At 48.5% G+C, this 20767-nt stretch overlaps 2 non-coding genes and 1 pseudogene across 2 annotated transcripts; all 3 read left to right on the top strand.

Annotated features, from left to right (window-relative positions):
• The first annotated feature begins 7642 nt into the window (after positions 1-7642).
• Positions 7643-7766, top strand: LOC119186995 (U5 spliceosomal RNA). The gene has a single exon (XR_005111779.2). It is a non-coding gene; the product is annotated as a U5 spliceosomal RNA (small nuclear RNA).
• Positions 7767-8473: 707 nt separating this feature from the next.
• Positions 8474-8544, top strand: TRNAG-GCC (transfer RNA glycine (anticodon GCC)). The gene has a single exon. It is a non-coding gene; the product is annotated as a tRNA-Gly (tRNA).
• Positions 8545-14373: 5829 nt separating this feature from the next.
• On the top strand, positions 14374-14511 carry LOC142771507 (U1 spliceosomal RNA; annotated as a pseudogene).
• Positions 14512-20767: the final 6256 nt, after the last annotated feature.

Raw genomic sequence — 20767 nt, 5'->3', positions numbered from 1 at the left:
TGCCTGGCCTCCTGTCCACGATGATTGTGCTGTCGGACACCAGAGAGGGGCACACAGTCACCCTGCTGTTCGGAGTTCCGTTCCCACAAAGCAGGTGACGCTGTATCACATGCGCTTCCCTGTACGACCGGCCAGGCCCCGACCACTCCAGTGCGGGCAGCGTGGCCAATTTGTCCATGTCAAGAAATGCTGCACCTGGCCTGAAGGCTGCATCTGCTGTGGTCGGATCCACACTGGCGTGCAAGACTGCCCACACACATGGCCGTGGTGTGTCTGCTCCTCTCCTGCCCCGCCTGCTGCAGACGCTGCCTTATCCATGTCTTCCCTAGATACCTCACCGACCTCACTACTTTCGGCATTACATGGGAGCATCAAAAACAAACGACACTTTTCCTTCTTAAAATACTTCTACACTTTCGAACTCCTTGTCCCAAACTTTAAGTCACCTGACATCAATATTTTTAGTAAGCCAGTACTCTCTGTATTCTAGTATGTGGGAATTGAGGCTAGCCCGCTGCCTTTGCGCGGGCTTTGCCGCCTTTTCTGCCATTCTCATGTCCCGACATGTCTGCCCTTCTTTGCTGTCAGCCGTGGTGAGAGAGCAGAGTGACGTTTAACTCCCTCACCCGGAAGAGGATGTTGGTTGTGGCGCCGCGCGTGGGGACTCCCGAGAGGTTTTCGCGCGCTGCGTCGGGAGCGGGCGGACAGTACTCTCCGGGACAGCAAACGGTGAGCCACGCTATCTTTTCCGTCCGTCGACTCCCGTCGCTCGGGGGCTCGTCGGACTTCGCTGACGGCGCCTCGCGCCTGAGGCGAACGCTCACCTTTTGTTTCCCCGCTGCGTACGCATGGCCGAGGGCGGTACGGTGTCCTAGTGCGTGGCCTAGCTACGCCGACCCGTCTCCCTCCGAAGCCAACGCGAGCGCCTTTGCCCTCGCTCGAGCAACCAGGCCTTTGTCCCGGTGTCTCCGTGGATTACCTTTACCGCGGAGACGTGCTCATGGCACCCTGTGTAGTACTTTGCGCCCGTGGCGTGGATAAGCCTATTTGCTTTCCCGCAGCGACTTTTTGCAACGGGCTGTACTGCGTTTGGTGTTGCCACAATAGGGAGCTTTAGTGCTGGGTACGCATTCTCTTGGGGCTTTGCTGGCTTGGGAGGGCGCGGCGTTGCGTGCCCAACCCATACCCAACTGGAATGCCTTTTAGTTGGCGCCACGGTGGCACGCACGCAAACGCAAGCCGCACGAAGTTCACACGCGCTCGCAGAGCCATAGCGTCTTGTCTCGTAAGTATTATTTAAATCTTTTTATGATTTAAACTGTTCAATTAAACATACATAGTGACCAGGACACTTTTTTTATTGTGTACAGTAATCTGGTATACGCAAAGAAGTGAAATACAAGGTTATTGTAACGACAGTGTCGACATCTTGTGACACTTCGTGCAACTGCAGTCATGAACATGTTAGCTTACGCGTAATGTTTTTGTGGTGAAAATGAATAAATAAAGAGGTTACTCATTTGTAGTATTGTCGCTGTGCAGTTTTTGCACCAGATGTACAATGCACAACGTTTCTGCAATAACAAAGTTGTGGTTGTCTGATTCACTATGGCCACGCTAGATGGCGCCACCTATTCAGCTGGTTGGGGGGCTAGCATATGCTTTTTAGTTTCTATGTTCCAGGCTATTCTAGCTTTGGAAATCTGGCTCAAACCGTGTAATCGCTATAAATGCTCGCACTTTGGCTTATTTTAACTCGACGGCTAGAGTATCCGCAGTGCGGATACCGTGAGTTCTTGCGAAGGTGGACCGCGCGGACGCATGGCCCCATCGCCCCAGCGATCCTGCGACGCATCTGTTTGTGGTTTCGCGCATGCGCAATACCGCCGCCCCAACGTCCTGCGTACGCAAGCCGCTTGGGTACCCAGCACTAAAACTCCCTAATAAAGTGTTGCGACTTTGAGCAGTATCGTGTTCTCGTCACGGCGACGGTTAACGCGTGCCCTGCGGCTCGCTAAGACCGGACCCACGCTGGTGGCCGTACTCCTTCGGGATAAGTGTACACCACAAGTAATAAGCCAGTATTTTGGGAGAAGCTCATCTCATGGCAATACTGTCCTTGTAGTTTTGACAGCATGAATAAGTCAGGTGCTTTCTCTCTATCTATTCTCGCGTAGACTGCATAGAAGCACATATGATGGGCGAGGGGTGATGTCACAGTACGTTTCTAACCAAGTGTGTGCTGCAAACCCTAGATACCTCTTTGTAATCCACGCAGTTTCACGTGACCGAATAAGTTACACGGAGTTATTTCTCACAGTGAATACCAGAGATGTATTAATGGGTGGTAATTAACATATATTTACGTTATTGCTGCAACTTTTCGCTCATAACCAGCGCAAATAAACTCTATGATTCACACAAAAAACCGCTAGAAATTAATTTATGCGATCAGACATCACACACATACACACAAACGAGAAGAAAAGTATAGACAAAAGCCACGCTGCTAAAATGACACTCTCGATAGTCGAAAAGAGCTCATCAGGGCCTGTTTCGTGTGGGCGTCCATCTCAAGTTGCGTTAAGTTGCATCCAGAACAGAGAGGTTACGTAGGGCAAAGTCCTGTGACTAATCTGACCGTACGCGACTGTACCGTACGTGACTAGAGAACCACTAATCGAGGTGCCGTTGTCAGATAAAAAGGAGACGCGGCGCCGAAGCGCTTTGTCCCAGAGTTACACTTAACTCATCAACCCATCATCATCCTACGTCTATCCCGGCACTGCCTCCCCCCCCCCCCCCCAAGGTCGTGTGGGCGGGACGTTTTGTTTCGGGCAGACGGCCATGCCCTGGCAAGCAACGTTTCTAGACTAGGTAAGTTGAAAAACTCCCCGCGTAAGACTTCTCGTCACATGGTGCCGGGATAGCTTCCGCTTTGGTGGAACTGGCGGCGCAACAAGCTTCCGCTAGCAGACGAAAACGCGTAGTCGTCGTGGCGGCCGTTCTGAACTTTGCAAACAGTATATTATCGATATTTGTTGTGCTGCCGCAGAAACCTAATACTGCGCAATATTTAGCGGTGTAAGGCAAATACAAAATAATTATGGTTCTTTGAACTGCCCACAATAAACAATGCTTGATATATAGCATAACATGCGAGTCTGTCAGTTAGTTGCTAGTTGGTGTACGTTACCAATAGATTTTTAGACGCGAGAACGCAATTACAATGTCTTCAATCCTTTTTTGTGGCTGTGTTTTTCGTGCTTGAATATAAATTACAACTATGTGACGCAATCTCGTGGCTTTTGTCTGGTTATGTAGTCAGCCTTTTTTTTTTCCATGTCAGTCACATTCTTTAGCAACTTATACCGTCGAAAAGCTACGCGTGCGGCCATTTTCTTGAGCATGTCTTTCCTCTGCTTTTTCTCGAGTTCCTCTAATGAAACCTGTTAACACAGCTGCAACCAAAGCTACAAGCAGAGACCGCACTTTGGGGTATCGGTGAGCACTTGGTAGTCATTTTCTCATGAGTCTGCCTGTTGACGCAATGGGACAACATGAACACACTTTCAGCTTTTCTATGTCCTCTAGAAGTTCCGCATATCGGTAGATGGTATCTGCCTTGCCGGGTTACTTGGCCAAGCGATGGTGACGGCTGCTAATGGTGAATGCCATGTCTTCTGCGACTACGACGCCTTTATCCACAAATGGCGCTTTTTTTTGAGCCCTACAAACACCACAAGACGTCTTGTCTCGCCGTTCTCAACAACTTTCCGTCAGCATGCAAACAAACGTTTTCTATGTCTTGAAGCGAAATGACGCCGCTAGTTGACGGCATGTCGGGACTTATTTCACTGTCTTCGAGCTCAGTGCTCAAAGATAGTCTATTCTTTTTCGCCGATAATATTCTGGAAAATACCCCACTCCTAAGGGCAGCTTTCGCTTATTTATCGAGAGCCCCGCGACAAAGGTAAGCGGGCAACTTCGGGAATATTCGTGGAACGCATCCATCGACGAGGTCCCACTTTTCTCTTGCGATTTGTACCTTCTTACCATATGACGTGCGTGAAAGTCTTCAGGATTTCCTTCTCACGAAAGTGCATGCTCAGGTACACGTGGGCACAAAAGAAATGCCATGGTTTCTCTCATTTCCTGTAGCTACTCTACAGCCGAGAACGCAACATATGGGCATGATGGAAACACGCAACGCATACAAAGCAGAACAGGGCACGCTGAAGCACAAAACTGTTCACGCAGAAAGAAGCCTCCACAGATATCGACGTACTGCAACATGCACAGGCGACGGATGTTACGGCAGTGACACGAGCGAGCATGCAGTGAGTGAATCCGGATGCGACAGCAACGCCCCATTTGTCGCTGGCAGCGGCAGCGCCGCGCCACATCGCTCAGTTTTGCAACTTACCTAGTTCTAGAAACGTCTGGCAACGGGGCCACCGTTCGGCGCCAGGCGCCAAACAGACGCGGCCTGCCTCCCGGCGTACAAACCAGGGAGGCCCGACAAAGGGACTATTCACCTTTTCTTAAACGCCTCCCTGGGCACCGCCATAGCCCTCCTTGGGCTGCGCAAATCGGCGCGTCCCCTCGAAAATGCACTGGCAACACTGCGCCCTTAGCCTTTGTGCTCCCGCGCACCGCCCATCATGGCGGTGTTTTTTTCCTTCACGTGAAAAGGTGTATACTAATCGAGGTTAGACTCAATTCATTACATTCGTCACTAACGCCGACACACTGACTCTGTTTGCTGATTTTCATTTTCAGTTTCTTTTTTTTGACAGCGTGCTTGCGCCATCTATTGGCTCACAACGTATGATCGCGTCTGAAAACAATGGAAGCGCAATATGGCTATGTTAAAATTAGATTCCTTGCACGCATACACGTTTATTATATTATTATTAGTTAAAAGAAGTGATCCAGATGAATTGGTAAAAGAAAAAAACATTAAGTTTTATGTACATATTTTGGCTTATTTCAAAAAATATTGCTTTCAACGTAGAAGAGAGCTGGTTCTTCTGGCACGGCCTTTGTAAGTGAGGTGTCTAACCGCGCTGATTGTCAGTCATTGCTCAGGCCTCACCTCAGGTTTTTCGAATTACACAAGTACATCTTCAAAGTTTTAAAGCAGGCGGGCTTCAGTTCAAAGTTCATCAGCATGGTCAGGGCTCTCTACTTTCGTCCTAGTTCTGCTGTTGTCATACAAGATCGCGTCTCGGAGTCGTTCGGTGTGTGCCGTGGAGTCCGACAGGGTGACCCACTGTCGCCCGCTCTCTACGTGCTCGCATTCGAGCCGCTCTTGCAGAGGCTTTCTAAAGACACCAGCATAGGTAGATTTCCCCTTCCGCCAGGTTCCCCCCCGGTGGCAATGTTTGCCTATGCAGATGACCTCTCTATCGTCGTCCCGGACGAGGCAACTGTTTGCACCGTCTTGGACGTTATGGAGGGGTACTGCTCGGCGAGCGGCGCCAGAATAAATAAGTCAAAGAGCGCAGTCATGTATCTGAACTGTGCTCCCTCCAGTCCACGTCCTGTACATGGGCTCCCCATAAAGAAACGCCTACGTATATTAGGTTTCCATTTCGAGCCAGATGGCCTGACTACCGAAAACTGGCGGTTAGCAAGGCAAAAGCTTACTGATAGGATTGAGGAACTCGGTGCCTTGTCTTGTCCGCTTACAGCCAGGGCCACGATAATTCAATCACTGTTGTTCAGTTTCCTCACGTACATAGGTTCGGTTATGCCAGTTAAACCCCACACCAAAGTTATCTTGGAAAAGAAAGTTTTCAAATTCTTTTGGGGTCGTGCCGCTCCTTTTGTGGCGCGCCCCGTGTTGAAGTTGCGCAGGGACGAAGGAGGATTAGGTATTCCCGACCTTAGCGTTGTGACCACGGCATTACATGTTAAATGGACACGGGTAGCTCTTGAGTCAGATATGCTCCTTACTAGAAGCTTTGCGTCTTATTTCCTGAGTACCAGGCTGAGGTTGTTCTCGCCTGGGGCATTTTCGAATTCCGTGCCTCGGGCGGGAACGCCTTCTGCCTTCTATGCAGGGGCCGCTTCTACTTTGGCCCGTCTCCAAGAGGTCGACCCCGAGATAGATTTAGATTCAATCGAACTCCGCGAGTTAGTCGATAGACTCGCTCCGGAGTTACCCGAATGCTACAGAGAACACGACCTGTCCGAATACAGTCCTAACTGGCGGTTAATTACTGCCAGTTTCCTGGACGCCAAGCGCGCTACATTCATGTATCGCCTGGCCAGAGATCGCCTGCCTCTAAGCTTCAGGCCTTTCACAAGAATTGCTCAACGAGGAGTGTGCCTTTTTTGTGGCACTAAGGAGGACCTGGTTCACGTGTTCTCTCAGTGCGCACTACCAGCTGCCCTCCATCGAAGGATAGCTAGCTTGTTTGGCCACCCAGGTGTTCCTTTCAACACCGTTCGTTTTCTTCAACCCCTGTCGCGACAAGCGGCTAAGCAATACGTGCTTCTGCTTGTTGAGTGCTCGTACCAAGTGTGGGTTGCACGGTGCTGTGCCGTCTTTGATGGCAAGCGACCCGGGCTTCTCGAAGTGCTTGCAAAAGTACGGAAGGAGGTCTGGTTCGTTCTCCACCGAGAGTGGCAGCGCCTTGGTGCAAAGAAGTTCTACGAGACGTGGCACCGTCCGGCAGTGATTTTCAGTGAGGCAGGAGGGCAGATAACCATCAACTTTTAATGATGGCTTTCTCTAAGGCTCCACGACTAGGCCTAGTGAGCCAGTCGCCCCCGAGTTTGGTCTGTATGGTCTTTCACCCGAGTTTTGCATGTGCTAAGGTGATCCTGTCACCTTGTCGGGCTTTACCCGCAAGGTCCGTGTTGGCCCCTTCTGTAGGCTCGGCTACTTTACTCGTCGAGGCGGAAGGTGGTTCCCTTCTTCGAGAAGGACTAAGCCGGCTTTCAGCCGTGCCGGTTTCCGTGGGTACGTTTGGTTTGTGTGCAGCAGCACTGGCCTCTGCACCAAATAGTAGTCCCGTAGACCCCACAGGACGGATTGTGTCTCACTGCGCCCTTGTGGTGAGGAGACGGGCCATGACCGCAAAACGCCTCGCGCTGAGCGATAGCCCATCCGCACTGTGGGGGTGTTGTCGCAGGGTCTCAGCCGCGCGACAGTGTGAGGGCACGGGCACTTTGGTTGTGGTGACTGAAGTTACCGCGACCGAAGGCAGCACCGCTGCCACTTTTTTGGGTACGTCCGCTTTGCGTGTGGTAGCGAGAGCTACCGTGCCGAAGGGTAGCCCCTATGTCAAGTCTCGCTGGGCCCTAGTGGTCAGGAGACGGGCCATGACCGCAGCGCGCCCCATGCGCCGCGATAGCCCACCCTGCCAGGGTACGTTCACTTTGCGCGTTGCGACTGAAGTTGCTCCGCCGGAGGGTAGTCCCTTTGTCGGGCCTCCCTGGCTTGTATGCCAGGAGGCAGGCCGCGTCTGTTGGGCGCCTGGCGCCGAACGGTGGCCCCCTTGCCAGGGCATGGCCGTCTGCCCGAAACAAATCTTCCCCCCACACAGCCCTGGGGGGAGGGAGAGCCGGGACAGACGTAGGATGATGATGGGTTGATGAGTTAAGTGTGACTCTGGGACAAAGCGTTTCGGCGCCGCGTCTCCTTCCTATCTGACAACGGCTCTTTCGCCTTTTACTAAAGATTACCGTGGGGTGGGGCACTCCAATGAGCCTATAGGCCAATTTTTGGGAGGCCTTGCCCGTTTGGGCAGGGCCTAATGTTGAAATCGAAAGTCAGATACTCAAGCTGGTGGTTCACGCATAACTTATGTGGTGATCCGGTGGGAAGTTCTTGCTTGATATGCCCGGAATGAGTGCTGGTGCCAACGTTGTCGTGTTCTGGGTTATCACTTATCGATCAATGGAGAAATCAGCAAAAAAGCTCTATTAATTTCGTTAATTACGTTAATTTTGATTATAACATTTAGTTAAGTATCCGGAGATGTACAGCTTCTGCTGATTGTGATCAGGCCCCGTTGTGACACTTTTCTGTTCTCGGCCAGCATTTGTTTTTTTTCTTGAGCCTTGTGCTTCATGCTATGGTTTCTAGAATGTATTCTAAGGACTATGTGATGCTTGTGCGTACATTTTTCTTCTTCCATGGTAAGCTTTCTCAAAATAACTGTGCTGCTTACTTGACTGCTAAAAACAGCCAAATTGAGTAACTTCCGTGTTGTCCGGCAGTTAACTCTTCGCTAGAAAATTTTCGCTTGTTACATAAAAGTTTCGCATCTAAATGCTCAATGTAATCGATATACGCGCATAATACTTGATCTAATTGAGCAATCTTTGTATACCTTAGCCCATTTAGCGATAATGAAGTTCTTGCAGCCCTGTACATTTGAACATGTGAGGCGCAAACGTACGCCTACACGACTTTACTACGTCTCCGACTTTCGCATAAAAGCGATTGTGTATTATTGCGTCGGTGGTTCAGTGGTAGAATACTCGCCTGCCACGCGGGTGGCCCGGGTTCGATTCGCGGCCGACGCAGTTTTTTTTTCTTTTATATTTTGTTTTTATTTTATTGGTTTGTTTTGTTTGCCAAGGTAATGCCATAACATTTTTTTTCTTCGCGATCACAATTGGATATTTAGGATTTCAGGACAGCTAGTCCGATGAATCGTACGTCCTGTTCATGACCATTAGACAGATACAAATTACCACTGCAGTGGCGCCTCTGGCGGTGTACAGAATGTTCTCGCTGGTTCTGCGAATGCTGGAGTGATACCCGCTCAAATTTCAAGCCTTTATCAATATTTGTGTGAGCAAAAAGCAATTTGATATAACAGGACTGGGTGAATTTGTGTACTAGGTGTCCTCAATGCGATGGCTTCACATATTCAAATTAAAAAAGAGGAGAAACCTTACGCCATCTTCCACAACTCCCATGCGCTTCCTAGGGGGTCGCTATCAGTGGGTACCGAGTTCAAAACGTTTCAACGGCATACTTACCTGGTGCCGGGGCTACCGTGATCAACTAGGCGGTGCCTTCGAAGACGCCTTCGAAGGCGCAAGCCTTCGACATTGTCGTCCCTGCGGGGACTAGTCCGGAGACCGTCGTCGACGCGACGGCCTCAATAGTTGGCCTCTCAGAGGTACACTGCGTTCAGCACATGGGAGGCATGAACTTCCAAGTAACTGTCAAGAGCATGGCTTCCATGACTCTCATCGTCGACGCTGGCTACCTGACCATCGGTGGCGAGCGTATCCCTGTCGTTCCCGTCGGCCCGCAGGTAACTAACGTCGCCTGCCTGTTTTTACCAGCCTTCGTCTCCAACGAGGTACTAGTCCAGGCTTTGTCCCCATACGGCAAGGTATTGACTGTGACCGCTGGCGTCATGAGCGCAAGACGCGGAGTTCTCACAGGCACACGCTATATCCGGATGGAAATGAGTCCCACAAATCGCGTCCCCAACTATCTTCGCGTTTCTGGTCATCGAGTCACCTTCGACTACCGCGGTCTGCAACGTGTTTGTCGTCGGTGTGGCTCCAGTGGTCATTATCGAGCACAGTGCACAGCACCATTCTGTGGTCGCTGTGGTGTGCACGGACACGAAAGCGAAGGTTGCGACCGCCCCTGCCGACGTTGTGGAGATAACCACCCTACCACCGTCTGTCCTGTGCGTCGTTCATATTCTGATGCTACTGCAGGGACCTTTCCTGCCCTACCATCCGTGTCACCAACGGCAACAGAAGAACGAGAACCAGGAGCTGTACTAGAAGAACGCCAGAATCCGATTCTGAGAGCTCCATTAAACGATGAAGAAGTGTGCAGCTTGGCCAACTCGAGCGTTCCACGTCTGCCAATCTCAGCGACAGAAACAGCCACCGCGATTGATCTCGCGTCTGTCCCAGGCAAACATGTCATGCCATGTTCGACGCCGGCGCAAGCCGAGAAAGAAACGCCGGTAGGCACTGAGGCACCAGACTCATCGTTAAAGCTAGCAGTTGATTGCCCAGAAGACGCCGACGTTGCGAGATCTACGGACGCTGGTGTCTCGCCAGCAGCAGAATTGAAACCGAATGAGCAAAGCCCATTGGATCATTCCGAAAGCCAGGCTCGTGACTCTCTTGAACAAGTAGCAAGACGCCATGGGAGTTCTTTACTGACGCGTCTCGACAAGCAATCCGTGATCAAGTTCGTTGGAGGCGGCGACAACATTAACGCTGCAGCCCTACCACCATCTGATTCGTCCGACAGCACCTTCAGCCTCGAAGTTGACAGTAGCATCAGACTCCCTTCTAGCCCAGACGTATGTGACGTGGAAATGCAAGCCCCGCGAGAGGTCAAGCGTGCTCACAAGTCTGGCACCAGCTCGGACGGCACCCAAGATAGCCGCTCCGAGTTCCAGCAACCAAAGAAACCTCGACCCTCTTCTAGAGGGTCGAATTGTGCTGTGTAGTATACGTACTCCAGTTCCCCCGGACAGATCCCCGGGGTACACCGAATCGAAAAACACGACCAGGTCAGTCACCCACTTTTTTTCAATATGGCTGACACCCTGAAAATTCTTTCTTTAAATGTTCAAGGGTTCCGTAACCCAGTAAAGCAAGCCGAGGTTATCAGCATAGCCCGCGCAGAACATTGTGATATTCTGTGTTTACAAGAAACAAATTTTTTCACCATTGGCCACGTTCGTGCATTCAAACGCGCTTTTAATTTAGACTGTTATTTTTCCTTCGCTACATCTCGCTCCTCTGGAGTTGGAATTATTATTTTTAACCGCGCTCTTCTGAGCAATCATCATGTTTTCTATGACGGGAATGGGCGGGTATTGGCTTTTGACTGCGTCTTATCATCCTTCAAGCTGCGTGTTTTGTGTATTTATGGGCCAGCTCAATCAGCGATGTCTAACGATTTTTTCCGTGACCTGGACGTGTATTTTCTAGACGGTCGTCATGTCATACTCACTGGAGACTTTAATTGTGTATTAGACACGCGAGCTGACGTGCAAGGTCCAGGATGGGGTCGCTCTGATTGGAACGCGCGAGAGCTGCGTCGCCTAGTGCACCATTTCTCTTTGACAGATACGTACAGACTAGTGCATGGGCCACAGTATGCCTGGACTTGGCGGCGTAGCACGTCGTCTAGTCGTTTGGATCGTTTCTATGTGCCGAGCGCGCTAGCTTCTTACGTATCGCACTCTGACGTAGTAACATTACCATCATCGCCTGTTTATATATCAGACCACCGACCAGTGACGCTCGAGGCTCACTTTCCCTTTTCATCATCAGTGAAACCTTGGCGTCTTGACATCCGCATTCTGCACGACGCGCGTACACGCTCCAGTTTATCTAGAATCTTGCGCGCCTCTCTTTCGGGATGCGGTCCGGAGGTGTGGGACGCGCTCAAGACGCAGTGGCGTTTACACTGCTCAGTAGCAGGGCGGGCCCTTAGACGCCGTACGTCCGAAGAACTAGCGGACACTGCAACAAAGCTGCGTATTGCTCTTCGGGTTGATCGACTAACTCCCTTGATGCGCGCATGGCAGCGAGAGTTAAGGGGTCGTTTTCAACGCCTCATTGCAGCTTCGTCATTGACGGCGGCTGCTTGGCGTTGCAGACGTAATCCTTGTGCTCATCCTGAGGTTCTACGATTTGCGAAAAGCTCGCTTCTCAACCCGTCGAGTCAACTAGGAACTCCGGCGGCCAGATTCTTACACACTGCCTTACCGCCGACACGTGATCAATCAGTTTTCCTAGCTCACTTTGCCAACATGGCTCGTACGACAATGTCATCACATCGCGGTACCACCGAGACAGCCACAATGTTAAGTAGGCTCCCTCAAATTTCATCTGAAGTAGCTGAACAACTATGCACAAGTCCGTCAGCTGACGAAGTGAAAGAGGCACTGTCTTCCATGAAGCGTGGCTCGGCCCCCGGGCCGGATGGGTTGCCTGTTGAGTTTTATTTAACGTTTTGGGACGACATTGGTGCCCTTTTCACCTCTGTTATTTGCCGCTGCTTCGAGAATTTTGAATTTCCAGATAGCTTTCGCGATGGTCGAATTGTTTTAATACCTAAACATGACCCATCGTCAGTTCGCCCAGAGGAGTGGCGACCAATAACGCTCCCCAACGTTGATTATAAAACTTTCGCGGCAGTTATCACTCGGCGTTTGAGAAGCCTGATGCCCTCCTTAATAGGTCATCATCAGGCGTGCTCTATTCCTGGAAGAGAAATCCACAGTCTCTCCTTTGTTACGCGCGATATAGTTGCGTACACGTTAGCAAGATCAGCTCGGGGACTCTTGGTTTCACTTGACCAGGAAAAGGCATTCGATCGCCTCGAACATAGCTTTATATTTAGCGTAATGGCAGCATTTGGCTTCTCACAAAACTTCGTCGAGCTTCTCAGAAACGCATACCGAAATATACGCAGCACGTTATTTCTTGATGGTTTAGAGAGTGCGCCATTTCCGGTTACCCGTGGTGTTCGCCAGGGGTGTCCTCTATCCCCTGCGCTTTTTGTATTCAGCCTCGAACCATTCCTTCAATCGCTAATCGCTGATCCTTACGTTAGAGGCCTTCCTCTTCCAGGTAGTGGTACCGTGACAGTGACAGCATTTGCTGATGACATCACGTTGTATTTGAAGAATGAGGACAGTTTATCCCGTAGCCTACGACTTTTTACTACGTATGGCACGATTTCAGGTGCTGCATTAAATTTTTCCAAATGTCGATATTTATTCATTGGTTCACCAGACGCAAGTCTAAGTTCCTTTTTCGGTCTTCAAAAAGTGACTCTATTCGCATTCTGGGGCTTGATTATACTTGCTACGGCATATCAGCCTCCTTGTGGAATTCAGTAGTCGAAGATGTAAAACGACACGTCCGGGAAGCACAAGAGTATGATTTACCGATGCTCGAAAGGAGGTATCTAGCACAGATGGTGTTTTGCGGCCGTGCATGGTATATATCTCATGTCTTACAGCCCCCATTACAAATCACCAGGTCGTTGCAATCCCTCATTGGCTCCTTTTTCTGGTCGGGTGGAACAGAGCTGGTTTGCCGAGCAGCTCTTGGGCAACCGAGAAACTGCGGTGGATTCGCATTCCCATCCGTCTCTGTTCGCTGCCGGCTACTTGCCCTACGATTCTTACTTCGGTTGTTGCGTGGTGATCAGTGCCCCGCGCGTGATCTCGCCTGCTATTTCTTAGGCACCAAGTTACGCTATTTACTACCAGATGCACGGCTTAATTCTGCACCACAAACACTTCACGTACCTGCATTTTACTCAACGGCAGTATCTTTTTATCGACACGCGCAGCAGGTTTGTCCCGATGTGGACATTCTTGAAAGCCGCATTGTAGATACAACGGCGGCCATTTTGCTTCCTCTGGTTCCTCCAGCCCGTCTAGCACGATCGAGACAAGTCTCGTGGAGCGCGATAACGGCATTGTTTTTGCCTGGTCACCTCCGTGACTTTATGTGGCGTCTTGGATGGAGAGTACTCCCAACACGGGACAGACTGGAGAGGTGGGGCATGGTCCCATCTTCCACTTGTCCTAACTGCCCGTTACAGGAGTCTAACCAGCATATGCTGCAGCAATGTGTCATTGCAAAGGTGTTTTGGAAGTCAGTTAACACTAGTTTTCGCGGCCTAGGTGTTAATCGCTTTGTAACATCTGGTCGCTGCCCGCGTAGTCGCTTTGCACGCCTTCTAATAGCTGCGGGAGCTTTTTGTTTATGGCGTAATAGGTGCGAAGCTGTTGCGGCAGATCATCGTCGTCGTGCTCTTTTTCCAATACTGGAACGCCTTTACTCTGAACTCATATCGTTTCTGTCGGAGGAATTGTTCTTCCTTGGGGAGGAAGAATTTCTGCGACAATGGTCGTGCCGCTTTCTGTCCGTAGTTGACAGACGCGTTCAATTAGTTTTCCACCTGGCCTGGTTCCTATAGCCAGGTCACCTGTCAATATCTGATTGGTGCATGTAAACACTATGTGCTTACTATTTTTATGTGTTTGTGTGTGTTCAATATGGGTGTTAGCTCTCCTATATATGCATTTCATTCGAACGCTGTAAGTTATGTAACCCTTATGAATATTAATACCTGTTGTACATATTTTCTAACATATTCACTAAGTCTTGTAAATTCTGTACATATATCATCATGTGCATTGTCCATATTGTGATTAGTGCATTTACGTAGTATATGTACAGTTATTAGTACAACGGACTATGGACATGCTACGGACTTGGACACTTTAGTTTAAATGTGTAGTGTATGTTGTGCTTTGTCTTTTGTTTGTTATTGTACCTGTTATACAGACGCTTGTCTCTTAGGTTTGTTTCGTCCTATGAAAGAATAAACTTTTTCTAAACAGGCGGTGCCCCCAGGGAGAGGCGCGGGCATTGCACTGCGCTCGTGCTGACCCCTGCCACTACCCCAAACTGGGGCAGATGGGGCATGCAATTTTTGGTAGTGGGGGAGTGCGTTCGCGCTATCCCCCTAATATTGTATCGAAAGAAAGATTCCGAGTACTTAATACCGCAGAAACCCTACCAGTTTAGAGAATGGAAACTGTGCCTGTGGTCTGTTGTATCACAATATCATGCAAATACGTAGCGGCGGCGTACTGAACTGCCATACCGCGAGGCTAGATGGCACGGGTAGTACTATCATAATCAATAAACGGACGCGATTTTTTTTTTTTGCAGGTGGGGTGGTTCGCACTGCTCGCTTCCTCTGGTATTTTCTTTTCCGTTGCTAAATCACGCTTCGCGTCTGTAATTATCGCCAGGTGACCTAGTTGGCTTCGACTGGCAAAAAACAACGTCAATCAAGTAAGGTTTGCATCGTTTATTGCGAGTGTCCAAGCCGGTACAACCAATGTATACGGTCGGGTCCGAACAAAACAAGTCACTCATACATATTGAAAGCTTTCAATCCATGTGTAAAGACTCTTGGAAAGCTAACAAGCATATGCATATTACTGAACATCGAGATCGCTGAATGAGCGTCGGTCTCATCGTGTTGCGGCGTTCGAGTTTAATAGCGTGCCTTCAAGACAAGGGTCGGATTCTGCCGTCAGATGCGGCGCTTGCCCTGTAGTGTTGATCTTCAAGTGAAGTGAATGCATGATGCGGAACCGGAAAGGAAACTTGGACATTGCCGATAAATAGCTCGAAAATTGAGAGCAATGTAGTTTGGCTAAATTTGTTAAATAAGCGATTGCGGATGCGTGCATTTCTGAATCTTTCTCGCTCTGCAATGCTACATTGAGTACTTCACAATTCTGCAATGTCGCGTCGTGTCGAGAGCGTAGGCACTAGTTTAATACTCAGTCGTGAGCCAATATCATAGGTATTATATATTTAGGGGATGGGCGTAAAATATTTCAGGCATGCTACATTTATTGTTAGAGTTAAGTTACAAAGTTACCACAGCTAGAATTTCTCGTCGCAGGTAATGACCAGTCTGCTGAGTATGCAGCGAACATGTATGCTAAAGGGACATTTATGAAGTGTGTGCTTACAGATCGAAAAAGCCCGATTCTAAGAAAATAAGCTTCAGGTATGCATTGTACAACTTTGTTATCTGTACATATTTGTTGGTACTCTTACAACACACTATCTGCTCAGCCTTGAGCACAATCTCTTTTTTTTTGCATAGACATATCCATACAACTTCAGTACTCTCTTACAAGCAAGCACTCCTCAAATCAATTGGTGGTACATGATGTGTATCTGTCCGAATACTGATACAATAAAGGTCACATTTATTACACACTTGTTATTGTATTTATTTTTCAGTATACTTGTGGTTGAAAATGAAGTTGTTTTCTCCCTGCTACTTTTAGAGGTTAGGACTTGAAATACGTACTATCTTGCAGTGTGGCTGTATAGACAAGCGAAGATCATGTATGTTTCAACTACCTGTGCAATTTCCTAGATTTTTTTTTGCATGACCGTAGTGCACAGAATTTCACTTCGTAGTGGTAGACACTATAGTTATGACAACTTAATTTAAACAGAAGCAGATGTGCACAATGAAATCTGGAACGTTTTTCTGCAAAAAAAAAAACCAGTACCACATGCAATGAACACAATCTTGCTTCTCATGACAGCATTCCAGTCTTTGAGGAAGCTGTGCTGCAACTGCTCATCACCTTTATGATTTATTATTTTAGGAGCCCATTGAACATATGTGCAAAGCTAAAGCAATTGAGTGCAGTCTTACGAGCTTTGGTGCATCATTTTGTAAACTTGTATGAGCTAAACACAGTTAATTAAAACAGAACAGTTCTGGGTGTTGTTGGTAAACTGTCACAAGGCACAACTAAATGTCGGAAAGCCCGTTAATGCCCATCACTGTGGGTGTGTTCGTTATGTAGTGCAATTAATAATTTCCGACGATTCACATGCCAACTATGAAGTGATCGTGAGTCGTACAGTAGTGGGCAAATTAGGTTGATTCTGACTTCCAGGGGTTCAAACAAATGACAATGTAGGCTCACGGGAGACGAGACTGCTTGTCGAAACATTTGCTTTGACCTCTTATGTTAACACATTTTTCATATTTTCCAGCTTCCATCTTTTAAGGGTCAGTTTAGTTCACCTGCACCAATCCGAACTGGTTCACAGCTGTGCACGAGAAGTTCAGAACTTGTGCTGCAGAAGTTGTGCGGTGCGGCATCACAAGTGAATGACAAGGTGCCGACAAGGTGGAATCCTTATTTTTGTTCGCTTAATTTAATGAGGTGCAAACATCTTGGCAAAACACGCCGGATTTATAGGGGTGGGTACAGCACCTACGTCTAATGCTATGTTGTTTGTTTAGCTGTCCGAGCGGCTGCACCAAACCAGCGCCGTCAGAGCAGAAGGTACCGGAAAGTCATGAAATAGTTTTGGTGCTGTACCTCTCCTGCGCTTTTTGAAATGAATGGCAAGATTTCGAAGATGCCATTGCTGCGCCACTGAAACGATTGGCGAGGTGCCGCACTTTGTAAAATGGATCATGTGGTGCAGGCGAATTGAACAAACCCTTAAGCACATAAGCGTCTTAGCATTTCACTCCCATCAAAATATGGCTACAGTGGCTGGGATCAAACAGTGTGCTGTTGAGCTCAGCAGCGCCACACAATCTAACTAATAGTGTTACAGTTTCAACATTATTGAAGTGTAGATTCCATACCACGGTAGGTAGGCAATGCTTGTAGCCAATCTAAAGCACCTCTCCACAATATGCGCGGTAAAACATTCACAAATACAGCATTACATGTGTGAGGTTAGAGATGACCTGTTGTAGTGGACATTCAGATGTTTCAACGTGCTTGCAGAGCGGACATTCAGGGGTAGTCATCCTGTCATTGCATGGCAGTCTGGAAAAACAAGTAACATCACCAGACATCAATGCATGAAATCAATGCATAATCAATGCATGAAATTTTCCAAAGTAAACAAATAAAGTCAGTTAATTAGTAAACAGCAGCATTTTATGCATATATGTAGTGGTACCTCATAACACGTATATCACTCAGGGCTGCTTCTTCTCAAGGCATGTCACGTAGCAGGTTCCTTGCCCATTGTACACATTTGCTTCCATGTCAGGTGGGCCAGGAGGCTGTGGCAGAAAAAGAAGTATTTCTCATTTATGTGACGCTTCCTTTGTCACACTATAGGAAAACCAGACCCATAATTATGTGATGTTTCTCAAACGCGACTGCAGTAAATTATTAACTAGTAGGTTTTTTGCACTAATATATGGGCTAGCTAAGAAGACACATTCGAGGCGACAGTGATTTATTTGCCTTCTTTTATCGCAACGGCCTGGTTGGTGTTACCTGGTGATAGAATTTCAGAATGAACTATTGAGTTAGCGACTCGTTCCACCGCGAAGCCATGCACGCCGCATGTAACGCACGTTTTTCCGGTTGAGACGTTAAAACTTTTAAAATTTAATATTGCAATGCGCTGCCACCGAGGGGCGCCTACGTAGTCATAGGATAAAAAAATACATATGTTGAAATGAACCAACTAGCCCCGCAAGCAACCATCCTTAAAAAAACTGAAGTGGTTTCTACTCACCGGCCCGGGCTTGCAACGGGTGTTCATCCGATGAAAGCTTCGACGGTCGCTTCGTTCCCCGAAAGTCACTTGAATTCCCTTCGCGAAAGCATTTGAACGAGTCAAATAAACAGAATGCGAAAGAATGTGCCGGTCGGCAGAGGCTCGAAATATTTACAGCGAAACGAAACAGTCCGAGACACAATCGAACGTACCGCCAGCCGTTACCTGCCATCGCAACCGTTGCAGGCCCCGGAAACTCTCAAGTTCAAGTGCTCACCTGTAGGGGGCAAAAAAATGAACCGCGGCGTGTTTCTGCTTTAAACACCCAGGGTGCATCTACTAACCTCTCCCGCCACTCGCGCTATTGCACTTTCTTGTAGAAGCGCCTTCGTCGAGGCCAAAATTTATTTTAAAATGAACAAACACTACATGTTTGCGTACCGCTACACATAAAAAACATTTTTTTTCTTCGAGCAAGTAGTTTTTCTTAAACATGTGCTGCGTCATCAACTTTTTTTAATAGTTTTTGCTCCAGCTGACTCAATGTCAGTAGCAGCCTATCGACATCATTATCCTCATTTCAAAGTTTGCGGCGGCCACGGAGCAAGGAAAAGGTAAGGAGAGGCCCTGACGTCACTCGTTGTGAAGCCGCGATGAAGCCGGAAGTCGGCCATATTGAGTAGGCAAATTCTCCTCTCTTGCTTACATATGAATGCGAAGCAGAAGGCGCGACTCCCTCTCCGGCTCGGAAAGCACGTGGGCTGCGCAGCGCGTGTGTCGTGATGATCCGAAACTAATGGAACTGGGCTCATCACTCAGAGCCAGCGGGACACCTTCAGCGAAATCGCTTCGTCCGAGTAATAACAAAGAGTAACAGCTCGCCGACAACGAAGCAACTACGAAAGAACGCGCGCTAGATGCACTGACAACGGCGAGTGCTTTCACGTCATTAATTCAGCAACTGTACAGGCAACACGATCGGTCGTGTGCCTTCTACGGTTGCATTCCGCCAAGCGACTGACGCAGTGTCCTGCCACTGTGTCCGTGTTCCGCGTGAAACTCACCTGCGCCAGCATTCTGCGACCGTGGTGACTTTGAGCATGGTGCTAGTGACAGTTGAACGTGGTTGCTGTTACGTTGAGATTACATGCAATGCTGGTGGAGAGTGTACCAAGCGGAACAGAAAAGGTGTTTTAATACGCACATGCAAGTTGTTACTGTACACACACAACATGAAACTACGTATGTGCACATGGTCCTCTGGGCTCAACAGCGTCGTCCGTTGTCACAAGCAGGAGCACTGCTCAACCGTCACTGACCTGCAAGGCGTTCGTCGTCATTCAGCTTCGTCATGGTGCCCAACGCCATTTCGCTGAACACTAACTGCTTCATCCGCGTCATCCGCCGCACGACACATGGATATGCACTTGTTCTACGCACTGTTGAAACCCCGTGATGGACAAATAGATTTGTAAACGTTGCTAAGAGTAATGTAACAGCCAGACGAACACTGCGTAACCAATAACGCGGCGCAGAGCACAGATATTGTCCGCCACGGCTCAGCACGAGACCTGGGGAGGCACACATTCCGCCGCCAGCCGTTGCCGCTCACTGCTAGACCAGCTTCACTGCGCAACACGTAACCATAACAACGCCGCCATTGTGCCTACTGATAATGGCTGCCATGATGTCATTTCCGCCACACTTTTTACGCCCTGCACCGGCTGGGCATGCCCTCTCCTTACCTTTTTCCTTTCTCCGTGGCGGCGGCCAACGGTTGTGATGGCAGGTAACGGCTGGGGCATTGGGTAAATTGTGTCCTCCTGCCTTACAACCTTCTTGATTGGTATTCTGTTGCTTTCTTTATAAAGCAGTGTGGTAGCAGTTGATCCCCTGTAGATTTCTTCCAGGATGTTTATATATACTTCATCGACGCCCTGATTCCGCAGTGTCTGCATGACGGCTGATATTTCTACTGAATCAAACGCCTTCTCGTAATCGATGAAGGCTATGTATAGTGGTTCGTTATATTTTGAGCATTTCTCCATTACCTGATTGATAGTATGAATGTGGTCGATTGTTGAGTAGCCTGTTCAAAATCCTGCTTGTTCCTTTGGTTGACAGAATTCTAATGTTTTATTTACTCTGTTAGCAATTACCTTTGTAAATTGCTTGTATACTACAGAGAGCAAGCTGATCGGCCTGTAATTCTTCTAGTCCTTGTCATCTCATTTCTTATGTATTGAGATGATGTTAGCGTTCTTCCGAGACTCTGGTACTCTTCCCGTCAAGAGACACCTCGTAAACAGGGTGGCTAGTTTTTTTAACACAATCTGTCCTCCATCTTTCAGCAGATCTCATGTTACTTGATCCTCACCAGCAGTATTGCCTCTTTGCATGCTCTCCAAAGCTTGTCTGACTTCTTCTATCATCTGGGTTACAGCTGGTTCTTATAGTATTAAATTCGTGGTTGTCCCGGCTACTGCACAGATCTCTGTAAAACTCCTCCGCTATTTTAACTATCCTATCCATATTGGTAGTTATTTTGCCTTCTTTTTCCCATAGTGCATACATCCGATTTTTGCCTATCCCAAGTTTCCTCTTCACTGCTTTGACGCTTCCTCCGTTTTGCAGAGCGTGTTCGATTCTCTCCATGTTATACCTCCTTACATCGGATACCTTACGCCTATTAATCAAC

Source organism: Rhipicephalus microplus, chromosome 1 (genome assembly GCF_043290135.1).
Source record: "Rhipicephalus microplus isolate Deutch F79 chromosome 1, USDA_Rmic, whole genome shotgun sequence".
NCBI classification, from domain to species: Eukaryota; Metazoa; Arthropoda; class Arachnida; order Ixodida; family Ixodidae; genus Rhipicephalus; species Rhipicephalus microplus.
Note: the sequence above shows the minus strand (reverse complement) of the source record. Positions and strands in the feature narration are given on the sequence as shown.